We start from the raw sequence: 24,008 nt of genomic DNA on the forward strand, positions 1-24,008 counted from the left end.
AGCAGAGTTCCTGGCACACACTGGCTGGTACTCAGTGTGACCAAGAAAACCAAGCAGCCCATCAGACAGATAAACCAAAGGCAGCTGGAAAGCCCAGAACTGTAAGAGACCTTGGCCTGAGCTCATCATCTTACCACCTTACCGCCTCCGTGGGAGCATATAGGAATTTGATTTGGTTTTATTCTGAAATCTAAACCCTGGATCTGTTTTTAAGGTGTCAACAAGAATTTAAACGTCTGGGGAGAGCATTATGGCACCAGCAGGTCAAGTAGCCAACCACATGCAACACCAGCATCCCATGTAAGAGTGCCAGTTCGAGTCCTGGCTTCTCCACTTCCTATCCAGCTCTCTGCTAATGCACCTGGGAAAGCAGTAGAAGTGCTGCCCACATGGGAGACCCGGGATGGAGTTACGGGCTCCTGGCTTCTGCCTGGCCTAGTCCCCAGCTATTTGGGGACTGAACCAGTAGATGGAAGATCTCTCGCTCTCTCTCTCTCTCTCCCCCTATTCCCCCACCCCCCTCAATTAAATAAAATAAAACTTAAACAATTTTAAACATCTGGAATACAGTTACAACAGGGTCAGCTGAGATGTGACGTTCTTTCCATTTTCTCCTTTAGAAGAGGATCCCCTGTATTTCAGCTCCCCACCCCCTGCTGCTGCCCAGGCTGTGTGACTGGCCCTGGGTTACAATATTTAGCTATCAAGGTAGCAGTTAAAGCAGCATTTGAAAAGAATTTAATATATGTATTTTTATTCATGATTGACACACAATAATGATACATGTTTATGGGGTACAGTCTGATTTTCATTGCATGTATACAGCATGTAATGATCAGTTTAATTACTATTAATTAGGTAATTAGTATCTACCTCTTCAAGAGTTTATCATTTCCTTGTGTTGGGAACATTCAGAACCTCTCTGTAAGCTGTTTTGAGATCTACAGTGAATTGTATTCAGTCCCCCTACTGTGCTATAGCATTCGAAGTTATTCTTCCCATTCATCCACACTCTGTACCCATTAACAATCCTTCCTCCATGGTTGTGAAATTTAAAGGAGCTGATAGTTAGAAATCCTTTAAAACGATGGCTGAAATGCACTCAGCACTAACATTATAATGATGATGATTGCATTCTCCAAGGATTAAAGACCTTCATGCCAAACCAGAAAGCTAATAGGTAAATTACAGATAGTTTTGTTGCCTAGGAATAAGGAAGGACTTCTGAAATAAAACTTCAAAAGCACAAACCAGAATGACATAGGGAAGAAGCAGGGGGGCGTAGGGAGAGGGAGATGAAGTCCAATAAAAATTAAAAACTTCCGTTCAACAGAGGACACCATGCAGAGTTGAGACATCCGTGACAGATTGAGCAATTTCTTTTCTAATGGTCAAAATCAACAAGGGACTAATACGTTGAAGAGGCACAAGCTCCCATAAGTTTGGAAAAATAAAGAGAAACAGGAACTGCAGATGAACAAGTAATTTGCAGAAAAAGGAAACTCAAAAATACAAGTAACACCTGTATGGTGTCCAGACTCACAAGTTGTTAGAGAGGCAAACACACAGTGGCGTGTCTACACTTCACGCGTGCCCTCACAGCAGGACAGCGCTGAGTTGGAGCTGCAGTAGGGGAGCAGGTGCCTCCTGCACAGGGGAGGCCTCTGCAGGCAGTGTCTGTCCTGTGGATGTGCCCATGGAAATCTCTCCCAGCCACACCCATCAGGGGAGTGAACAGGTGGGAAGCACTCAGCTTTTACGCAACTGTTCAGAACCACAAATAGAAGCTCCGAGCAACCAGGACAGGCAGCAGCCAAAGACCAAGGGAAGGAGTTGTTCTCTAGTGGGAAAGCATCCACAGCCATTTTAAATGCATACACGTAAAATAGGTATCTCGTAAGAGACACATGTATAAGGAATGTGGCCGCACAAGGGAGGAGGGGAGCGGGGCATAGGAATTAAAGGGAGCTTCTCCTGGGCCCAAAATGAAAGTGCATGAATCGCTCTGTCCTCATCCTGTGCATCTAAAAGGAAAAGGACTGAGAAGAGGGGAGTTTTCCATAACAAATAAACATTCTATCAGAGCACTACACTGAATTACACTGCAGTCTTTTTTTAAAAAAAGATTTATTTTATTTATTTGAAAAAGTTACAGAGAGGCAGAGGCAGAGAGAGGGAGAGAGAGAGAGAAAGAGAGAGATAGAGATAGAGTGAGGTCTTTTACCCGATGGTTCACTCCCCAGATGGCTGCAATGACCAGAGCTGCACTGTTCCAAAGTCAGGAGCCAGGAGCCTCCTCAGGGTCTCCCACGTGGGTGCAGGGGCCCAAGGACTTGAGCCATCTTTTACTGCTTTCCCAGGCCATAGCAGAGAGCTGGATCAGAAGTGGAGCTGCTGGGTCTTGAACCAGTGCCCATATGGGATGTCGGTGCTTCAGGCCAGGGCGTTAACCCACTGTGCCACAGCTCCGGCTCCTACACTGCAGTCTTGGCTGCTCACCGGGATGGGCTCCTTCCTTCTTGGATTTGGACCTCAGCACAATTACCTTGAACTCTGCCACCATCTTTGCTGTTACTGCCACCAGCCCCAGGCTAGGGATTGTAGCCTGCTCACACCCACACTTGGGCTCCTGGGACCACTCTGTCCTTATCCAGCCCCTGGGCCGACTGCAGGACCAAGCAGCAGGTGAGAGGCCCAGTGCCTGCCCAGTGCACAGAGTGCTCCATGCCAGGTGGCCTGATGCCCAGGAGGCTGGAGTTGGGGCCAGGACAGTACCTGGAAATGATGGGGGAGGGGAGCTGAGACCCAGCTTCGCAGCCCCAGCCTGTAGGTCCCACATGAATGAACAAACAAAGAAAGCCCTTAGAGTAGTGGGTGCCTATGTCTGTCCCCCCTTGATGGCAGGGAGGGTCTTGTCTTTTCGTCTCCAGGGCCTGCACGGAGGCTGCCCCTAATAGGACTTGTTCTGGCTATTGCAGTATTTGGACAACTTTTAGCCTGCTGTTTCTCTGAGATCCTGGCAGGAGCCAGACACAACCAATGGAAAGGCTGAGGCTGTGGGGAGAGGCGGCAGGGGCTTGGCAGCACGCTCATTCCTCAAACAGCTGAATCTGGGGTTCTCCCAAGTGTATGGACAGGGAGCTGCAGAGAAGGCAGCTGAGCCGTGCACCCTCTGGGTGTGTCTGTGCGTGTGTGTGCGTGTGTGTGTGTGTACACCATAAAGAGGCATGCATTTGGGTGACTGGGAGATGGCATGTGCAGACACAACAAACTGAACAGGACCCAGCTGAGAGCGTGCTGGTGGGTGACAGTGGGTGAGGATCAAAGACCCATCCCCTCTGGTTCAGCCCTCGGACCAACCTCTCTGCTGACCCTGCTGCAGAGCCCTCAAAGTCTCTCTGTGGCCAACAGTGACACTGTTCTTCAAAACAACAACAAAAAATGCCAAATAAAAACAAGCTGGGGGTGGGGGCAGTGCTGTGGTGTACATGCCCTGGCCTGAAGCACTGGCATCCCATATGGGCTCCGGTTCGAGTCCTGGCTGCTCCACTTCTGATCCAGCTCTCTGCTATGGCCTGGGAAAGCAGGAGAAGATGGCCCAAGTCCTTGGACCCCTGTATCCACATGGGAAGATCCAGGGGAAGCTCTTGGCTCCAGCCATTGTGGCCAACTGGGGAGTGAACCATTGGATGGAAGACCTCTCTCCCTCTCTGCCTCTCCTCTCTCTGTGTAACTCTGACTTTCAAGTAAATAAGTAATCTTTAAAAAAATAAGCTGGGACTAGGCATTTGGCATGGTGGCTAAGACATCCCTTGAGATGCTTGTAAGCTGTGCCGGAGGGCCTCAGGTTCGAGTCCTGGCTCCACTCCTTATTGATTACAGCTTGCTAATACATGCCCTGGGAGGCAGCAGGTGATCACTCAAATAGTTGGGTCCCAGTCATCCAGGTGGGAGACATGGATGGAAGACCTGGCTTTCAACTTTGGCCTTGACCCAGAACCAACTGTTGTCATTTGGGGGAGTGAATCAGCAGATGGGGGTTCTCTCAGTCTCTCTCTATCTCTCTCATGTGTGTTTGCCTCCTAAATAAATTAAATTAAAAAATTTTTTTAAAGCCCTTCTTTTCCTCTTACTGCACTCTCAGGAAGATCATACAATTATCTCCAGGATTCAGCAATTTTTTTTCTCCAAAGTTGAGGGAAACTTGTTGTTGACTATGATCATCTTCTTGCTGCCAAAATTTGTGGCTTGAATTCTTGTCTGCCAGAGGCTTTGCCTGACAAACTGATCAGAAAACTGGGCCTTGATCCACTGGGCCTCAGTTTCCCCACCCAGGATGCGGCTGACCCCCTAGTTCCAAGAGGCAGCGCCACCCAAGAGAAGCTTCTACAATGTCAGAAATGTCCCAGGCTTGCGCTGTCCAGAACACACATGCCCCACCTGTCATTTTGCAAAGTGCTCAGTGTAATGCAAGACCTAATCCCTAATTAAGTTGATAATTAGCATTTAATTAGTTGAGTAATTAGATCCAAAAGGCAGAGTGGCAGAGAAACAGATAGAAACAGAAACCGCTACTGACTGGTTCACTCCCCAATGGCCTGCAATACCCAGGGCTGGACCAGGCCAAAGCCAGGAGCACAGAACTCAATCTTGGGTATCCCACACGAGTGAGAGGTATCCATGTACTTGGACCATCACTTGTTATCTCCCAAGGTGTGCAGGAAGCTGGAATGGAAAGTAGAGATGGGACTCAAACCTGGGTCCTCAGATATGGGATGTAGGCATTCCAAGCAGAATCCTAACTAGGAGCCAAACACCTGCTCTGATGATCCACAATGAACCAAGGGGACAGTGCAGGTCTGATAGACAATCTGGCTTTGACCTTGCATCTCATTCCCATGAGGACCCCCTTCATATATATTTTTAAAGATTTATTTATTTATTTGAAAGTCAGAGTTACACACTGAGAGAAGGAGAGGCAGAGAGAGAGAGAGAGAGAGAGAGAGAGGTCTTCCATCAGCTGGTTAGTCACAATGGCCAGAGCTGCGCCTATCTGAAGCCAGGAGCCTGGCGCTTCCTCCAGGTCTTCCCATGTGGATGCAGGGGCCCAAAGACTTTGGCCATCTTCTACTGCTTTCCCAGGCCATGGCAGAGAGCTGGATTGGAAGTGGAGCATCCAGAACTTAAACCAGAGCCCATATGGGATGCCGGTACCGCAGGCGGCAGCTTTACCTGCTATGGCACAGCGCCGGCCTCATAGAGCAGAGATTTTGAGCCATGCTAAGTCTGAGCATTCCAGCACCGTTCTGGCCCAGCAGGCCTAGCCCGAGGGCCCTGCACGTGTACTCACTTAGTCCACTCCAGGGCTATGGATGGGCTTTGTCCCACAGTGCTGGTTTTGTGACTCTCACTACTCAGCCAGTTCTCCCAGGCCCAAATTCCTCTCTACAAGGTCTTCCTGGCAGATCCAGCTGGCACCACCTTCTCCTTTCTCTGACCGGAAGTAAGGTTTCATAGAGTCACTGTACTTCTCCAGCTCGGCACAGCTGTGGTCCTCCAAATAGTTATAGACTCTCTTCGTAGGCTGGAGCCTCCCCGTGAGCAGGGGCTGAGGCATCCATCTCTTTCTGACCACCGCAGCCCCGGCTCAGACTTTGCTATACTCTGGTTCCTGCATCTCTACTTAATGACTGATGTGTTGAGCCAGAACCACAGCAAGAAGGTGGTCACGCCGACTCCCTTGACCTTAGCAATACAGACAGGCAAACTGACGTTAATTGGGCTTGAACCCGAATGATGTCATTGGGTTTTTGTTATTGTTCTGAATCATTACCACCACATCAGAATATCCTGCCCTCTCCCAGGGGTCCCAGTTGGGTTGTGATCCACAGCCCCCACTCTGCAGGGTTTTGGTAGCCCCTCCAGAGGGAGGCGGTGGAGATAAACCAGTGGCAGCCTTGCCGGGGTAAAGAAATGGTGTGTGCTGTGCAGAACTCGCCAGAGAAGACGGGTTTGTGAGAGCCAGTCGCCAGAAATGCCTGTTATTTTCCTGTATACCAGAAATACCTATTGTCTCTATGCACATAACTTATTTTCCAGTTTCTTTAAAAGGAAGAAAACCACAACTGATTATGTCTCTGTTCGACCAGCCAGCTGAGAGCTGACATGTGCAATCATGTGGGGGCCTAACTCGCATTTCTGCTTACCTTACAGCCCCACACAGAGCTGAATGACTGAGCCTGCGTACAACTTTCCTTCCCACCCACAACCTAATCAGTGGGTGTCCTCTCTCTCAGGGACAGCCTGGTGTCCTTCTCCAGGGCCCCTGGCTTCCACTGTGCACCTGTGGCTAGGAGCAAGGTCTTGTCCAGTGGAAGCTGATCTCATGACTGCTAGCTGGACCCCCTCCGGTGCATCCCCTGTGCCTCAGAACAAAGCCCAAAGCCCTTCCTTGGGAACTGCACTTGGACTAATGAGATACGTGGGGCAGCTCCTGGCCCAGGCCACTAAGGACTAAGTATCATTAGCAGAGCGCTCAGTGTTCATAGTTGAGCTGGGGGATGTTTAAGTTGGGAGATCTAGAACACAATACAACAGAGGGGAAACAAGGAGGACCGGTCCTCCCCCTGACTCAGCTGCCCCATTCCCCAACTCTGCCAGATCAGTCCAACTCCCTTCCGCCCAGAACGCTTCCTCTCCTTTCCTGTGATCAGATGCATGCATCAGGCCCCGCTAGACCCACCTTCAAAGCTGCCTGATACCTCCTGCTGCAAGTGCGAATGTGCTGAGCGGTGCATGTCCTGCCTTTGTTCCTGTGAGCAGATGCCTCTAACCAGCAGTTACATCCCCTGTCTCCTCTTACCAGCGGGAGCCAGAGGTTTTCCCAGCAGCATCCACGTCTGATCCACCTCTGGAAGCCCAGGGTCCATTTTCTTAGTCCATTTTCTGTTGCTACAACAAAATTTCTGAGAACAGGTGATTTCTAAAGAACACAGGGTACTTAGCTCAAGATTCTGGAGCACCAAGAGCAAGGAGGCAGCATGGGGTGAGGACCTTCTTGTTCCATCATAACAGGACAGAGGGCATCCCCTTAGAGACAGGGCAAGTGAGCGAACTCGGGTCTCTGCCTCCTCCTATAAAGCCACTTGTGCCTTCATGATCTCTCTCTCTCTCTCTCTTTTAAAGATTTATTTATTTATTTGAAAGGCAGAATTACAAAGATGCAGAGAGAGAGAGAAAGAGAGAGAGAAAGAAAGAGAGAGAGATCTTCCATTTGCTGGTTCACTCCCCAAATGGCAGCAACCATCGGAGCTCTGCCAATCTGAAGCCAGGAGCCAGGAGCTTCTTCCTGGTCTCCCATGTGGGTGCAGGGGCCCAAGGACTTGGGCCATCTTCTACTGCTTTCCCAGGCCACAGCAGAGGGCTGGATCGGAAGTGGAGCAGCCAGGACTCAAACCGATGCCCATATGGGATGCTGGTGATGCAGACCTGAGCTTTAACCCGCGGTGTCACAGCACCCGCCCCAGTGCCATCATGATCTCACGAATCCTAACTATTTCCTAAAGGCTCCGCTTCCAAATAGCATTAACAATTGAATGTGGGGAAACTAAATCAATTCTGTATGAGCTAAATTCAACTCTGTGTGTGTGTGTGTGTGTGTGTGTGTGTGTGAGAGAGAGAGAGAGAGAGAGAGAGAGAGAGAGAGAGAGAGAAGGAGTGAGGGAGAGAAAGAGAGAGAGAGAGAGAGTGTGTGTTCTGCAGGGACAGGTCAGACAGCGCTGGGATTTGTCCTGAAGGGAATGGGAGCCAGCAGAGGATCTTAGCTGAGCAGCAGTGGTTGCCCCGCCCTGGGCTGTGATGCACAAAGAACAGCAACGCTGGAGAGCAACGAGGGAAGTACAAGTTCCCCACCCTGGCTTCTCACCCTCTGCTTACTCCTTTGGCCCTGCGTTTTGGGATTTGGTGGGGGCTGAAGGAGAATCTTATCTTACTTGTCAGAATCTTGGATTGTCCCTGGCCACCATTGCTACTGGACAGGGTCACTATGTGTGCTAAAATACCATGCACAGGGGTCAGCATTGTAGCGCACTGGGTGAAGCTGTTGCGGACTATGCCAGAATCTCACAGGGGCACTGGTTCAAGCCCTGCCTACTCCACTTCCAATCCAGCTCCATGCTAATGGCCTGGGAACAGTAGCTTTGGCCCCTGAACCCACCTGGGAGGCCTGGATGGAGCTCCTGGCTCCTGGTTTCAGCCTGGCTCAGCTCCAGCTATGGTGTCCATCTGGAGAGTAAATCTAGCAGATGGAATCTCTCTCTCTCTCTCTCTCTCTCTCTGTCTCTGCCTCTTTCTCTGTAACTCTGACTTTCAAACAATTCAATAAATCTTAAAACAAAAAACTGTGCACACAGCTCAGTCAGCCTGTGCAAGAGGTGGCTGGGAGCCTTCCTATATAACCCTTGGGCTTCCTGGGAACACACATGGAAGCTCCCCAATGGATTTCTGAAGCCACAAATCCACAGCCTCGAATGGAAACTCTGGGTGCCTGGGAACCTGCACTTGCTTTATGAAAGCCACTTTTTCTATCCCCACTTCCACCCATCTTGGTGGTTAGTGGTCCCCACTCAGGATGTGGGGACATCTGGTTCCCTCTGTGAGTGGTCCAGGACCTTGCCCTGGCTGGAGAGTCCACACCTGTGACGAGCATCTAAGAAGGATGGCCCATGCCACTGGTACAGAAAGGAGAGAGCAGCAGGGTAGAAACGTTGCACAACTCCTGCAATGTGCAGTCAGGAAACTCAGCAGTGCAGGGAAGGGTCCCCAAGCCACTTTGGGGGACCAGGCCCATGCCACGTCTCTGATTCCACACAGTCTAGTTCGCAGGGCCTTGTTACTCTGTTGTGGACCCCTGGGCTGTCATTGACACAGACCAAGAGGCCTTAAGGGGACACGGATGGGAAGCTGACGCCCTCAATGTCTGTGGCTGCCCTGAAACGCCACTCAGAGCCCATGATGGTTATGGTTGTGCCCCCTCGACATTCCAAGGGGAGCACAGGCAGCCCCAGTTCTGTGCGGGGAGAATGCCAAGGAGCAGCAGAACGGATGGAGAGGAGCTGAGCCAGAGAGGAAGACGTGCCCCGGGACAGCAGTCTCTGAAGCCTCTCCAGGTGGGAGCTAGGAACAGCCAGCCCCGTGTTTCCCAGATGGTTCCTGCGGACCCAAGGAACTGAAGTTCCAAGTGACTTTGCACATGTGATTGGGAGAGATGCAGAGCAAGTGCAAACCTTTACAGTATTTTATTTTTGAGGAACTGCCAAATTGTTTTCCAAAGCCAACTGCATTGTTTTATATTCCTACAGGCGATATATTAGGGTGACAAATTTGCCATACTCAACACTTGTTATTGTCTATCTGTTTGTTGATTTTGTTTATTGGAAAGAGAAGAGAGGGAGACAGACAGACACAGAGGGAGGTCCCATCCGCAGGTTCACTCCCCAAATGCCCATAACCAGTGGGCTTTTGCAAGAGCTGGTGAGAGGCAGTGCAGGACATAAGAACTCAGTCTGTGTCTTCCATGTGGATTGAGCCCCCACCACTGCCTCCCAGGGTGTATTTTAGCAGAAAGCCACCATGCGCACCAGAGCCAGCAGTAAAACCCAGGCATTCCAGGTGACACCAGGGTATCCCAAGCAGTGTCTAAACTGCTGGGCTAAGCACCCACTCCCTACCCTTGTGAATCGAGCCCTGTGGCAGCGATGACACCATGGCCATTAGCACACGGCCTCTTCTCAGTCCTCTCCACCAAGCATGCTGTGCACACACATGGCCCTGTGTGTTTATGGCACTGCTTCTGCTGTAACTGCCTGAGCCAGCACCTGCTCTTTCTCCTGGAGCTCAGGGCTCTGTGATCCATTCAACATCAGAGAGAGAGAGAGAGAGAAAGAGAGAGAAGCTCCCACAGGTTCCTGAAGTCCTCTCCCACAAAAGGCAGGGACCTGGTGACTGTCACATCCACTGTGGGGCCATCAGATGAGAAACAGAAAAAAGGCAAAGAAGCAGAACTAAAGCAATAAAGGAAAGGAGTATAAAGAAAAAAATAACAGAAAAAATAAAGGAACAAACAGGCCAAGTCATGAGCATCTCTCAGATAACCACACAACAGCTTCATGAGCTGAACGGATGAGGCCAATTCAGGCTCTTACATAGGGGCCTGAAATTCCCTGATGAACATGGCACAGGAGGTCATAGCTAGACACAGGTCTATCATAGTTGGACATAATTCATGATAATTTTCTCTTTTGGGTGTCAAGAACTCTTTTTTTTTATTTAGTAAATGTAAATTTCCAAAGTATAGTTTATGGATTACAATGGCTTTCTCCCTCCATAATTTCCCTCCCACTCACACCCCTCCCATCTCCCACTCCCTCTCCCATTCCATTCACATCAAGATTCATTTTCAATTATCTTTATATATAGAAGATCGATTTAGTGTATATTAAGTAAAGATTTCATCAGTTTGCACCCACACAGAAACACAAAGTGTAAAATACTGTTTTAGTGCTAGTTATAGCATTACTTCACATTGGACAACACATTAAGGACAAATCCCACATGAGAAGTAAGTACACAGTGACTCCTGTTGTTGACTTAACAATTTGACACTCTTGTTTATGGTGTCGGTAATCTCCCTAGGCTCTAGTCATGAGTTGCCAAGGCTATGGAAGCCTTTTGAGTTCGCCGACTTCGATCTTATTCCGACAGGGTCATAGTCAAAGTAGAAGTTCTGTCCTCCCTTCAGAGAAAGGTACCTCCTTCTTTGATGGCCCTGTTCTTTCCACTGGGATCTCACTCGCAGAGATCTTTCATTTAGGTCTTTTTTTTTTTTTTTTTTTTCCCAGAGCATCTTGGCTTTCTATGCCTATAATACTCTCATGGACTCTTCAGCCATATCCGAATGCCTTAAGGGCTGATTCTGAGGCCAGAGTGCTGTTTAGGACATCTGCCATTCTATGAGTCTGCTGTGTATCCCACTTCCCATGATGGATCTTTCTCTCCCATTTTGATTCTATCAGTTAGTGTTAGCAGACACTAGTCTTGTTTGTGTGATCCCTTTGACTCAGGCCTATCAATGTGATCAATTGTGAACTGAAATTGATCATTTGGACTAGTGAGATGGCATTGGTACATGCCACCTTGATGGGATTGTATTAGAATCCCCTGGCACGTTTCTAACTCTACATTTGGGGCAAGTCTGATTGAGCATGTCCCAAATTGTACATCTTCTCCCTCTCTTATTCCCACTCTTATATTTAACAGGGATCACTTTTCAGTTAAAATTTAAACACCTAAGAATAATTGTGTGTTGATTACAGAGTTCAACCAATAGTACTAGAACAAAAAAAAAGATACCAAAAGGGATAAAGTATTAAATTGTACATCAACAGTCAGGACAAGGGCTGATCAAGTCACTGTTTCTCATAGTGTCCATTTCACTTCAACAGATTTCCCCTTTGGTGCTCTTTTTTCAGAAACAGGGGTTGGGGGCAAGAGATACAGAGACAGAGATAGAGACAGAGACAAAGACAGAGATAGATACGGAGATGGATATGGAGATAGAGATGGAGACAGAGATAGAGAGAAGCCTCAAAGTGCTTTTGGTTTATGTGAGTAGAGTGACTGATATTTATAGATGAGACATTAAAAGCAATATGATGCTTCGGTGATTTTTTTCATTTCTAGTTCAAAAACCTTCAATTTTAGGCGTTTTTAAAGAACTCATAATGCCTGCAGTTAAAATTATTCAATTCGCCCCTCTTTTATTTTTTGAAGATTTATTTATTTATTTATTTGAAAGTCAGACTTATGGGGGGTATGGGGGGTGGAGCGAAATCTTCCACCTGCTGGTTCACTCCCTTAGACGGCTGCAACAGCTTGGTCTGGGCTAGGCCAAGGGGCCAGGAGCTTATTCCAGGTCTCCCATGTGGGTTTCAGGGGCCCAAGCACTTGGGTCATCTTCCACTGCTTTTCCCAGACCATTAGCAGGGAGCTGGATCTAAACTGAGGCAGCCGGGACACGAGCCAGCATCCATATGGGATGCAAGCATCCCAGCTGGTCCCAATTCCCTCTATTTTTGAAGCTCTGCATGACTGGTATCAAAATGATGCTACAGTTTAACTTATATCCTGACACCCTAGAAAAAGTCCTGTTGCAATAAGCAATAAGGTACATTATTAACCTGTGTATATCTAAGAGGAAGATAGCTTTCATCAGAGTTTCCCCAATAATATTGTCAGCAAATTTCTCATCAGAAATGTTTGAAGCCAGAAGGCAATGGATTGATGTATTCAAAGTATTGAAGTAAAAAAATATGTCAACCCAGAATTCTACATTTACTAAAGCTATCTTTCAAAGCTAAAGGAAAAAAAAAAGGCATTCTCAGATCCACAAAAGCTGAGGGAGTTGGTTACCACTAGCTTTGCCCTGCAGACAAAGGCTATTTCAAGGTGAAATGAAAAGATACTAGACAGGAACGCAGAGGTTTGCTTTTCTTTTCTTATTTTTTTTTTAATTGTTATTTGAAAGAATGATGGAGGGTGGGAGAGAGAGAGAGAGCAAGAGAGCAAGAGAGAGAAATAGATCTTCCAATGGCTGCTGGTTCTCTCCCCAAGGGGCCACAAAAGCTGGGGGTGGGCTAGGCTAAAGTCAGGAGCCAGGAACTGGACCCAGGTCTCCACATGGGTGGCAGGGACCCAAGTACTTGAGCCATCATCTGCTGCCTTAGCATTAGCAGGGAGCTGGATTGGAAGGGAAGCAACCAGAACTGGAACCCGTGATCCAATAAGAGACACAGGCCTCCCAAGCAGTGGCTTAATGTGCTGTGTGCCACAATGCCTACTCCAGGAACTCAAAGGTTTATGAAAAAATAAAGATCTTGGGTAGAGATAAGTACACACACAATTATAAAAGCTACTTTTTTTGCACCTTTGTCTTGTAACTTTCTTTTCTTTTTTTAAAGTTATTTATTTATTTGACAGATAGAGTTACTGAGAGTGAGAGAGACAGACATAGAGAAAGGTCTTCCTTCTGTTGGTTCACCCCCCAAATGGCCACAATGGCTGGAGCTATGCCGATCCAAAGCCAAGAGCCAGGTGCCTCTTCCTGGTCTCCCATGTGGGTACAGGGGCCCAAGGACTTGGGCCATCTTCTCCTGCTTTCCCAGGCCATAGCAGAGAGCTGGACTGGAAGAGGAGCAACTGGGACTAGAATCAGTGCCCATATGAGATGACGGCACTGCAGGTGGATGATTAACCTAGTGCGCCATGGTGCCGGCCCCATAACTTTATTTTCTACATGATTTAACAGACTAAGGCATACAAAGCCATTAGTCTATATTTTGGATGTACAATGCATAAAGATGTAATTTGGTGACATTACCAGTGGAGTTGGAACTGTCCAGCAGCCATGTTTTGTATATTTTGAAGTTAAATGGCTATAAATTTGCATTAGAATGATATAGCTTTAAGATGTCAAATGTAGGTCTGGCTTTGTGGCACAGTGGATTGAGCCACCTCTTGCAGTAGTTACGTCCTGTATGGGAGTGCAGGTTTGAGTCTGTGCTGTTCCTCTTCTGACAGCTTCCTGCTCATTTACCTGGGAAGGAAATGGGAGATGGTCCAAGTCTTTAGGTCTCTGTGTGTGTGTCTGTGTTGGTTTGTGTGTGATAAGGTGGGTGGGTGTGGGGCATGCGGCATGGGGAGGAACCAGGCCTCCTGTCTCTTCCCTCTACCCAGGAACCAGGAGCTACGGCAGTGGCTGGAGTACAGCTAGGTCCAGGCCATTGTCTGAGTCTACAGCATCTCTGGGTATCAGGGTTGGACATGAGTAAAGACACTCCTTGAAAATTTGTTTCATGATCACTTAACAATGGTGGCGGAGAATTGTGGCTTCCTGCTGGTGAAGGCAAGGAGGAACATAAAACCCTGGGCAGGGGAAAGATTAGAAAAAAAATGCAGCTGTCTTTAATCCACTTGGGTTTAACAGTCCCTCTCGAAGATGTATACTTAAGTGTAAGCCATGTTGAACTAGACTGCTCACTTGAGCCCCAAAGTGACCTTACACAGCTGAAGCCCTGGCAGGAAAATTGTATCTTTAAATCCTTCTTTGAATTAGCTGCTTTGAGAGAAACATCCCTGTGTAAGGGGAGAGAAGAAGCCCTCAGAGGACTTAAGCGTCTAACAAGAAATCTTTTAAATGAGCAGAGGGCTGTCAGAGTTGCGGTTCTGATGTCACAGCAAATTCTGCCCTGCATGTGTAAATCCCCCCGCCCGGAAGACGAGACATCTTTTTCTTCAGACCACGGGGACGCAGACAGAGGCAGGCAGCCGGGTGTCATTGCTGTTATTATGACTGTAATTCTTTCTCAGTCCGCTGCACACACAGCCACTGCAGGAAAATGTGATATGCCCACGTTACCAAACAGATAAATTTGCACTTGCAATAGAGCAAAAAGGGTTCTTGGCTTCCCAAAGGGGTTCCAAGGAGGAGTCATTTGAATAGAGAGTTCCCCTGATGCATTTAAATGGATCCTCTCTCCCAAAGGTCCACAAGCAGTAAAACCAGTGGAACTCATTTCTGTAAGCTAAATGAGGCATGCTGCCCCCTGAGGGCCTGGCGCCTCCTTCCTGGAGACCTGATCTTTACAAGACTGCCTGGTAGCTGCAGAGGTTGACGTGGGAGAGTTTTTAGATCAGGAGTGGGAGACGTCCAGCCGTGGTCCATAAAAGGCCACTCCTCCCCAAATCATCTGGCCTGACCCTGCCAAGGCAACCCCGGGTCGGACTCAAATTCAATTTCCAATCTTTAAGCTGGTAATTTTTTTATAGCCCACGAATGATATGCTAAGTCTCGGACAGGCGCTCGGCTGGAAAAGGTCCCCTGCCTCTGTTTTAGACGATGACAAAGAGCAGGAGATGTGCTGGAGGCCAGCTGTGGCCGTGGCGCGTAGGGGACCGGCTCCATGAAAGCTGCATGGAGTTCAGGCTTCGGAAGGAGTTCTGTAAGAAGGGCATGAGCGACTATTATCTGACTCCTGTCACTCACATTTGCACCTTCTTCCTCAGTCCTGCACTTCCAGGTAGACAAGGGCTCCAAGGCTCTAGTCAAGGGTAATCGGGCAGAAAAAAATGGGGGGTGGGGTTCCTGTCCAGCATGCATACCAATGGAAACATGCAGGCTACTTGAGCTGTGAGCAGAAAGGAATATGTTTGTCCTGACCAAGCTGAGGAGGCAAGGGGAATCAAGACCAAAAGCTAGGGACCAGCATTTCTGTGCAGTGGGTTAAGCTGCTGCCTGCAATGCCAGCATCCCATATGGGAACACCAGTTCAAGACCCTGGCTGCCCCACTTCTAGTCCAGCTCACTGCTAGTGTGCCTGGGAAAGCAGTGGTAGATGGTCCAACCTCAAGTGAAAGTCCACGACCCTGGATTCGGCCTGGTCCAGTTCTGGCCATGGGAGCCCTTTGGGGAGTGAACTAGTTAGATGGAAGATCTCTTTCTCTCTGTTTCTCCCTCTGTCTCTGTAAATCAGTCTTTCAAATAAATACATATGTCTTAAAAAATAATAGCCCAAACAAAAGCCAGGCTCCCCAGGCAGTCTGGGGTTACCAGTTCTAGATCTTGTTTTAAAGGAAGTTATACATATTTAATATGTTTTGAGGAGTACCAGGAAGGGTTATGCCTATTCAAGAGGGGGCAGGTGCACATGGTTGGTAAGTGACCCTGTGTGTCACATGTGTCCCCTGTACACTTGGGGTGGAGATTTTACAATTCACAGGGGGCTGGCACTATGACGTGGTGGGTGAAGCCATCACCTGCAGTGCTGGCATCCCTTGTGGGTGCTGGTTCAAGTCCTGGCTTCTCCACTTCCAATCCTGTTCTCTGCTATGGCCTGGGAAAGCAGTGGAGGACGGCCCAGGTCCTTGGACCCCTGCACCAGCATGGGAGACCCAGAGGAAGCTCCTGGCTCCTAGCTTCAGATTAGCGCAGCTCCAGTCATTGCAGTCATCTGGGGAGTGAACCAGTGGATGGAGGACCTCTCTCTGCCTCTGCCTCTCTTTAACTTTGCCTTTAAAATAAATAAATAAGTCTTTAAAAAAATTCACAGGGGGATGCTGTCATCATCCAGTGAGCCGTAGCTCGCATCCACCTGCAAGGATACCTGGTTGATTTGATCTAGGACAAAAACAGTGCTTGGTCATTTCCTTTGGGAGGAAGAGCACATTAGAAAGAGCCAACCCTGTGCCTGGCGCTGTAGCATAGCAGGCTAAGCTTCCGCCTGTGGTGCTGGCATCCCATATGGGCGCCAGTTCAAGTCCTGGCTGCTCCACTTCTGATCCAGCCCTCTGCTTATGTCCTGGGAAAGCAGTAGAAGATGGCCCAAGTCCTTGGGCCCCTGCACCCATGTGGGAGACCTGGAGGAAGCTCCTGGCTTCAGCTCAGCTCTTGCTATTACAGCCATTTGGGGAGTGAACCAGCAGATGGAAGACCTCTCTCTCTTTCTCTCTCTGTAGCTCTACCTTTCGAATAAATAAAACAAAATCTTAAAAAAAGAGAGAGAAAAAGCCAACTATCTAAGCCTTCCTAAGCATAAGTGGAGCCAACTAATATGAAAACCAGAAAAAAAAATATTTTCCTAAGATGTACAGTTTTGCTAAAGTAGGAATGTGAAGTATGGACAATAGCAATGACTAAGAGCTGCCATGCACTTTTCAAGAAAGCGCATGGCTCCAGTCTAAACATAACAGGGAAAAGGGAACACTTCATGGCTACTTTCAGAAACACGCTCGAAAGGGAGTTGTTTCTTTAAAAAAATGTCCCTAGATCCCCACATGTGAAGATTTGGTCATTTTATAGCTTTGACACCTGACTCTTCCTATTACTTAAGGGAAACCCCTTAGAGATTGTCAGATTCCATAAATGGCTTGTGTCTCACTCCTGCGAGACCCCAGCAGGCACAATTTTCACCAGAGGAGCTGGATCTGTGTAACAGTGGAAAGACCTAGCTGGGAACTGGCAGCAGCCAAGACTTTGCCACCATCTGGACTGCTTTGTGGAAAGGCAGGCTCACGTCGCAGCACACGCCCCAGAGCCGGACCGGTTCAGCCCCAAGCTCCAGAGAGTTCCTTCATGCCCACAGCTACCTCCCTGGCTGCTGAGGGGAAAAGCCTGTGTGGCCCCAGCTCCTCAGCCTATGGTGCTGATTAAATGAGACAGTGCTCTCCATGTGTGTAGCACGAGATCAGGAGCTGCCACTATTAATAGACTGTGTTACTCATAGGAACTTGCCCCTGCTAATCTTCACCTGATATTTACATATATATATATATATATATTTATATATATATATATAATACTGGTGCAGCTTCAGTTCATTTGCCTTTTGCTTACTTTGTGTGGCCTTCCTGCCTGTTTTAATTATCCAAACAAAAGAGCCCTTTGTACCTGTACCTTTTTAGCAGGAAAGACAAGGACTTTTGCTCCTGGCAAACTCTCTGTTTTAGAAGCCAGCGTTGAGCAAGGGTAGCTGACTGTCGGCCCCAAACCTGCACTCCTCTGACCCTCCCCTTGCTGTGGGCCAGCCTGGAAAGTAGGATGGTTCACCCCCGCATTTTCTCCCTGGGATTACACACTTGATTCAGAGGAGGAAGTCTTTCCTTTTTTATTTTTATTTATTTATTTATTTATTTTTGGATCACTTTACAACGCATTTGAACCAAACAGTGCCATGAGCAGAAAGCAAACACAAAATACATAGACAGACCCTGCAGAGTCTCCTATGCCATTCTGAGACACCCAAGAGGTGTTTACAGGCCGTAGGGAGCTAGGGGAGGTTATTGTGAGGGGCAGGGTGTGATCCGATGGGTCACAGGCAAGGAGGCATAGCATGAAATCTCAGGGTCCCTCAGTGAGAAGCTGGCTGCAGGTGCATGATGGGGACTGCTGAGGGCCTTAGCTGAAGGCAGCTTAGAGAGAAGCTGTGCCTATCGTGGCTCCCAAGAAGGTGTGTGTACGGGGTGCTGGATGATGCGACTATTCCCACCCCCAACCCTGCTTTAATCCTAGCTAAAATCAACCAGACATCCTTGTGATGTAGGCAGGCAGATAGGATAAAATTGATTCGATTTGTGAACTGGAAGGCTACACTTTCACCACGCCCCCTGTGTGATCTCATGCCCCTACCTGACCCCACCTGTATGCCCACCTGCCAATCAGGCTATATAACCATGCCCTTGGGAAGTGGTTAAATGGCCTGGAACATGGTGGGCCTGGCCCCTTTTTGCCATTGTTGCCCTTTGCTGCCTGTGACTTCCGGTTGCATGGTCTTCAAGCCGCCTTCTCCCTGCTTTCCTGCCTGCTTGCTCACTGCACAGGGCTGGCTCCTGGCCTGCTCTCTGAGTGGTATGGACCCCTACTTAGCTTCTATATTTTTTTTCCCTTAGATATAGCCCTCCTTTTCCTATGCATTTCTCTCACCGAATAAAATTCTTAAAACTTACCATGTCATCTGGTCTATTTGAGCCAGTATTCAGAATTGTTCTCTGAATTCATGGCAAGAGCCCACACATGTTGTAATGCAACATGATTTTCCCTATATATGTTCAAATGCACAATATTTCCTATATATGCACATATATACAATATTCACTATATATGTGCATATACACAATATTCCCTATATATGTGCATTTATATTTGTGTGCAGGTTCAGGGAGATGTGGACCGATAGCTGGGGAGAAGAGGATAGAGGCCAGAGGGGAGAGATTTGGCAGTCTGTTCAGGTTTATGTCGTAGTGCTATACCACTTACGCAACATTAAACTTGACCAAGGCTGCAAGGAAGGCAGGAGCCTTGCCAGGCTGTGAAGGGGCCCCTGAGATGAGACTTGAGCTTTGTGGGGCAGCTAACTTGCCTGCTGTGGTCCTCACCTCTCAACACAAGCAGGATGGGGTGAGACAAGCTGTGCCTTCCCTCTCTCCCCAGGGTGAGAGTATAGCAGGCTGGGGTGGCTTGTTACTCACTTCCTCCAGCTGTGACGGGCACAGAGAGACAGGACCCAGACTATGATTTATGATATGCAGTTACCACGAGCATGAAATGGGGCTAGATCCCAACTGGGTAATCTGGGAAATAACACCCACCATTGATGAAGTTCCAGATGCTCTACAAACAACCTTTGAACAAACTCCTCGGATATCGGAGAGACTCGCCCACAATTCCACATTCTTCCAGACAGGGGCAGCTGCTAAGCTTGGGACACACATCTCTGGTGTTACTCAGCCTCAGGTTCTACAGAGGGATCTGTCGAGGAGCCCCAGGATGAGGGAGGAGGGCCCCATGGGGAACACAGCCTTTTGTTTTCAGGGGTGATGAGCTTATTGGCATCAGCCCCAGGCTGAGCCCGTGGGATTCTGGATGGCAGCTTTGTTGACGTCATGTCCTGCTGAATAATGTAACACAGAGCAGGGGTCAGGGCTGCAGGCCAGGCTCACCCCTCCACCACCACCACTCCTCCTCCTTCCCCCACAGTTCCAAGACACAGGAGCGTCATGGTTAGCAAGCAAAAGGAGTTAGCTCTCTCTCTCGGCTCTTTCTTCTTCCCACTGGGACCCCCCCCTCCCCAGCACACCCCCATATCTTTTCTCCATCACTATCCTCAGCTGGTGCTTAGAGCAGCAGGCCCCAGGCCCAGAGCTGTGGGCAGACACAGCAGTGTGAGGGGAACTGGGTAAAGGGGCTCGAGGAGGTATGGCCAGAAACGCGTTCATCTCTTATCCAGTATGGATTCACGGAGTGCTTCCGGTATGCCAGGATTCTCAGGTACTGGGGACCCAGAGCAATGGAGGTTGTTCACTATGGACTCCTGTATGGACCCTTGTGTGCCCACAAATGGACAAATTTCTCACACCTGGGCAACCTCCACCAGGACGTCTAGAATGACTGAATGATGGGCTTGATCCCAGCCTTTTTGAAGCTTACACTCAAGGGGAGAAGCAGACCCCACACACAATCACACCTCAAATTCACTCCCTTGGTGACAGGATGATGGATGGAGTTCAGGAGGAGTTGCAATTATTCTGGAAGGCTTCAAGGGGGGTTGACTTTGTGGTGTTGCAGGTTCAGCCGTCACTGGGATGCCAGCATCCCACATGGGTGCCTATTTGTGTCTTGGCTGCCTACTTCTGATCCAGCTCCCTGAAAATGCTCTTGGGAGAACAACTTGAGGCAGCCAAGTACCTGGGTGCTCCTGCTACCCATGTGGGAGACCTGGATGGAGTTCCAGGCTCCTGATTTGAGCCTGGCTCAGCCTTGACCATTGTGGACATTTGGGGAATCAACCAGCAGATGGAAGATCTCTCTCTCTCTCTTTCTCTCTGTAACTCTGTCTTTCAAATAAACAAATAATTAAAAAAAGCCCTCAGTAATGTTATGATTATTTTGCTAATAAATATTCTTTAAAGTTTTTTTTCCTCTGAGTAACATTGTCTTTTAGAGTCATCTCACTTTTAATATGAAGGAAACAATCTTAGGGCTTAGCATGGGTTTTGGGTGGAATTGCAGCATGATAGAAGGATCAACTCCTACCAGTAGCTGTGAGATCCAGAAAACACAAACTCCCTCAACACAGAATATTTGTGTGGCCTCTGGAGATTTCCCTCCACCAAGCAAGCAGGCAATTCTACAGGTTCTATAGGAGACACCAGCCTAGTGTCCTGCAGTTCATTTCAGCTGTAATCTGTCTATACCACAGCTCCCAGGGCCTCTTCTTTAAGCTTGCTTAATTTCCTGCTCACAGAACGCAGGGAACTGTTTGCTTGTATTTGCCAGTTGGTTGTGAAGGACTTTGTAGAGGACATAGGTGAATAGGCAGGTGCAAAAAATACACAGAGCAAGGGACGTGGCAAGGGGCTCAAAGCGTCCATGCCCTCTTCCAGAGGAGTGTCTGTGTGTTTGGCTATGGAGAATCTCCCTGGACCCGGTCGGTCCCTGTGGACTTTTCTGGAGGCTTCATTACTTTGGCATGAGTGATTAAAGCCTTGGCCATTGGTGCTCAACTCAGCTCTCAGCTCTTCTCCTCTCCCTGGAGATTGGCATGTGGGGCGGTCGCAAACAGCTCCAAACCTCTAACCTCAGGGTTGGTTCCCATGGCAACCAGTCCCCATTCGAAGCTATCTGGGGGTCCACCAAGAGTTGTCTCGTTATAACAAGAGATGCTCCTAGCATCCCTATGGCTTAGATAATTATAACGGTCATAGGGGCTCTGTGACACAAACTGGGATGGCAGCTAGCATGTATATTTCTTATTTCACAGTGGTAAAGACAAAGCCAAGTGTGTGGGTGTCATTGAATACCCAAGGCCCTGTTTGCACAGAGTAAGGGTTCAGGGGCCTGGTCAGCAGCATCCCATGAGGTCTTTGATGCAGGCATGTATAATTGATCATTTTGGCCTCTCCTCTGTCCCTTCTTCTTTCATTCTCTAGTCCCCAGTCCCATGGCCCCCACCCCTGCCTGCGATGGTGGGAAGCTGCCTTAGGCAGCCCCTGATGACCCCAAGCCTAGCCTGCCACCCTCTTGTCCCAACTAGCCCACTAGAAAGGGAATGCTCTCTTCCACAGCTCTACCAGTGATTCCTCTTACCTGAATCCTGAGCATGCAGAAAAAATAAATAGCAGATGGAGTGGGCTATTGGGGGGGGGGGGGTCCACGCCTCTTAGAGCAAGAAGACTATGAGTCGTGGTCTGGCTGAATTATTATCAAATTATAATGTAGATCAAGTCAGCTCTCGGAGCTTCCGTTTCCTCCTCTGCAAACTGGCACTGATAATACTGACCTGATTGTTGAGGAGAAAAGAACCAATGAGAGCCAGGAGGGAGGGGGGTTGGGCACGCGCACCAGAGGACAGCATCATGGCCATGGACACGTGGTGACTGCTGCATCTCCCCCACTTGGGCCAAGGCAGAGCAGTTGGAGTGATGCCCAGCCCCCCAGCCCCAGGAGAGGGTCAGATGAAAACTGAGGTCATCCATTTTTTGAGCTCCTTCTTTGCTCAGTGAGTGTCTATTTATGTGGCCAGTGTGTGTGTGGATGGATTGAACTAAGGCAACAGGAGCTACTAGAAACCTGGTCCAGTCAACCTGAGCTTTTCCTCCTGGAATACGGCCTCTGCGGTGATAGGGCTGGAGGTGGGTGTCCGGTTGGAGCTTAGCTACCCCTCCAAGAAGGCTTCAGACAGTTGCACAAAAGCAACCGGGTTTCTTTTGCTCAGAACTCTAGAAAAGCAAGTCCACAGGACACACCTACAAAACCACCCGGAGTGTTTATGCCCAGAGAAGGTTGGCTCAGCCCATCCCTCCTCTCCGATAGCATGAACATCTTACATAAGGGACACTCGGGCGCGGTCACGGGCCAAGGAGCATGAGTCACTGATCTCTGAGGTCATTCTGGCTCCAGCTCAAAGCAAACAGAGCCCTGATTTGTAGATACAGGAAGAAGTGAAAAGAAAAAGAAGACAGAAGAAGCTGCAAGCACCCAGCCAGCTGGCAATAAGCTCATTCTCTTCTCGATACCGAGGGATCCGCCCGTGGGGGTCCAGGCTTTGCGGTAGTGTGTGTTGTAACCGCCACGACAGCTTGGCCAAGCTGCTCGTTACCAGCGGATCCACAGGGATACACACATGTATTTCTCAGAGCCTGGGGCTGGAACTGGTGTGTTTCCCTCGGCTCAGCTCGCTCATCTGGTGAGAAGTCTCTCTGTATTTATTACCTGAGCACAACTAAATCTGCACCAAAACAGGCCTTTGAATAAGCTTTACAAATTTGTCCCTGCTGGAGTGTGGTTCTTTCATGGATGCCTCTAAGCGACTCAGAAGCAATCAGGCCACCAGAAGGGCCCACTTTGACCACAAAGTTCAGCTCATTAGAGACGAGCAGGCTGGGTGTGGGTGGGTGTTGATTGGGACTCACATCCCACAACAGAGGGCTGGCTCAAGTCCCAGCTCCTCCACGTCTGATCCAGCTACCTTAGAGTACACCTAGGAAAGCCATAGAGGAGATCTAGATGGAGTTCCTGGCGCTTGACTTTAGCCTGGCCCACCCCAGACTGTTATTGGCATTCAGGAAGTGAAGCAGTGGATGGAAACTATCTATGTCTCTGTCTGTCTGTCTGTCTCTCCCCTCACTCGCCTCTGTCACTCTCCTTCTCAAATAAAAAAGATAAAAAAATATTAGAAAGTCAGAGTAACAGGGAGAGAGAAAGGGAGTGAGAGAGAGAAAGGGAACAAGAGTGAGAGATATGTCCCATCTGCTGGTTCATTCTCCAGACAACTATAACAGCCAGGGCTAGGCCAGGTCAAAGCCAGGAGCCAGGAACTTTACCCGGGTCTTCCACATGGGTGTCAGGGGCCCAAACATTTGGATCATCTTCCACTGCTTTTCCCAGGCCATTAGCATGGAGGTGGATCAGAAGTGGAACAGCCAGGACTCAAACCTGCACCCATATGGGATGCTGGTGTTGCAGGAGGCGATTTTATCTGCTATACCGTAACACCTACCCCAAATAAATAAATCACTCTTTAAAAGAGATTTATTTATTTATGCAAAAGGCAGAGTTACAGAGAGGGAGAGGCAGAGAGAGAGAGAGAGAGAGAGAGAGAGAGAGAGATCTTCCATCTGCTGGTTCACACCCTAAATTACCACAACAGCCAGGGCTGGACCAGGCCTAAGCCGGGAGCCAGGAGCCAGGAGCCAGGAGCCAGGAGCCAGGAGCCAGGAGCCAGGAACTTCATCTGGGTCTCCCACATGGATACAGGGACCCAAGTACCTGGGCCATCTTCTGCTGCTTTCCCAGACATGTTAGCATGGAGCTGGTTGAGAAGTGGAGCAACTGGGACTTGAATTGGTGCTCATGTTGGATGTCAGTGCTGCAGGCGGTGGCTTTACCTGCTGTGCCACAA

The sequence above is a fragment of the Oryctolagus cuniculus genome, chromosome 13 (assembly GCF_964237555.1).
Source record: "Oryctolagus cuniculus chromosome 13, mOryCun1.1, whole genome shotgun sequence".
Classification (NCBI taxonomy): Eukaryota; Metazoa; Chordata; class Mammalia; order Lagomorpha; family Leporidae; genus Oryctolagus; species Oryctolagus cuniculus.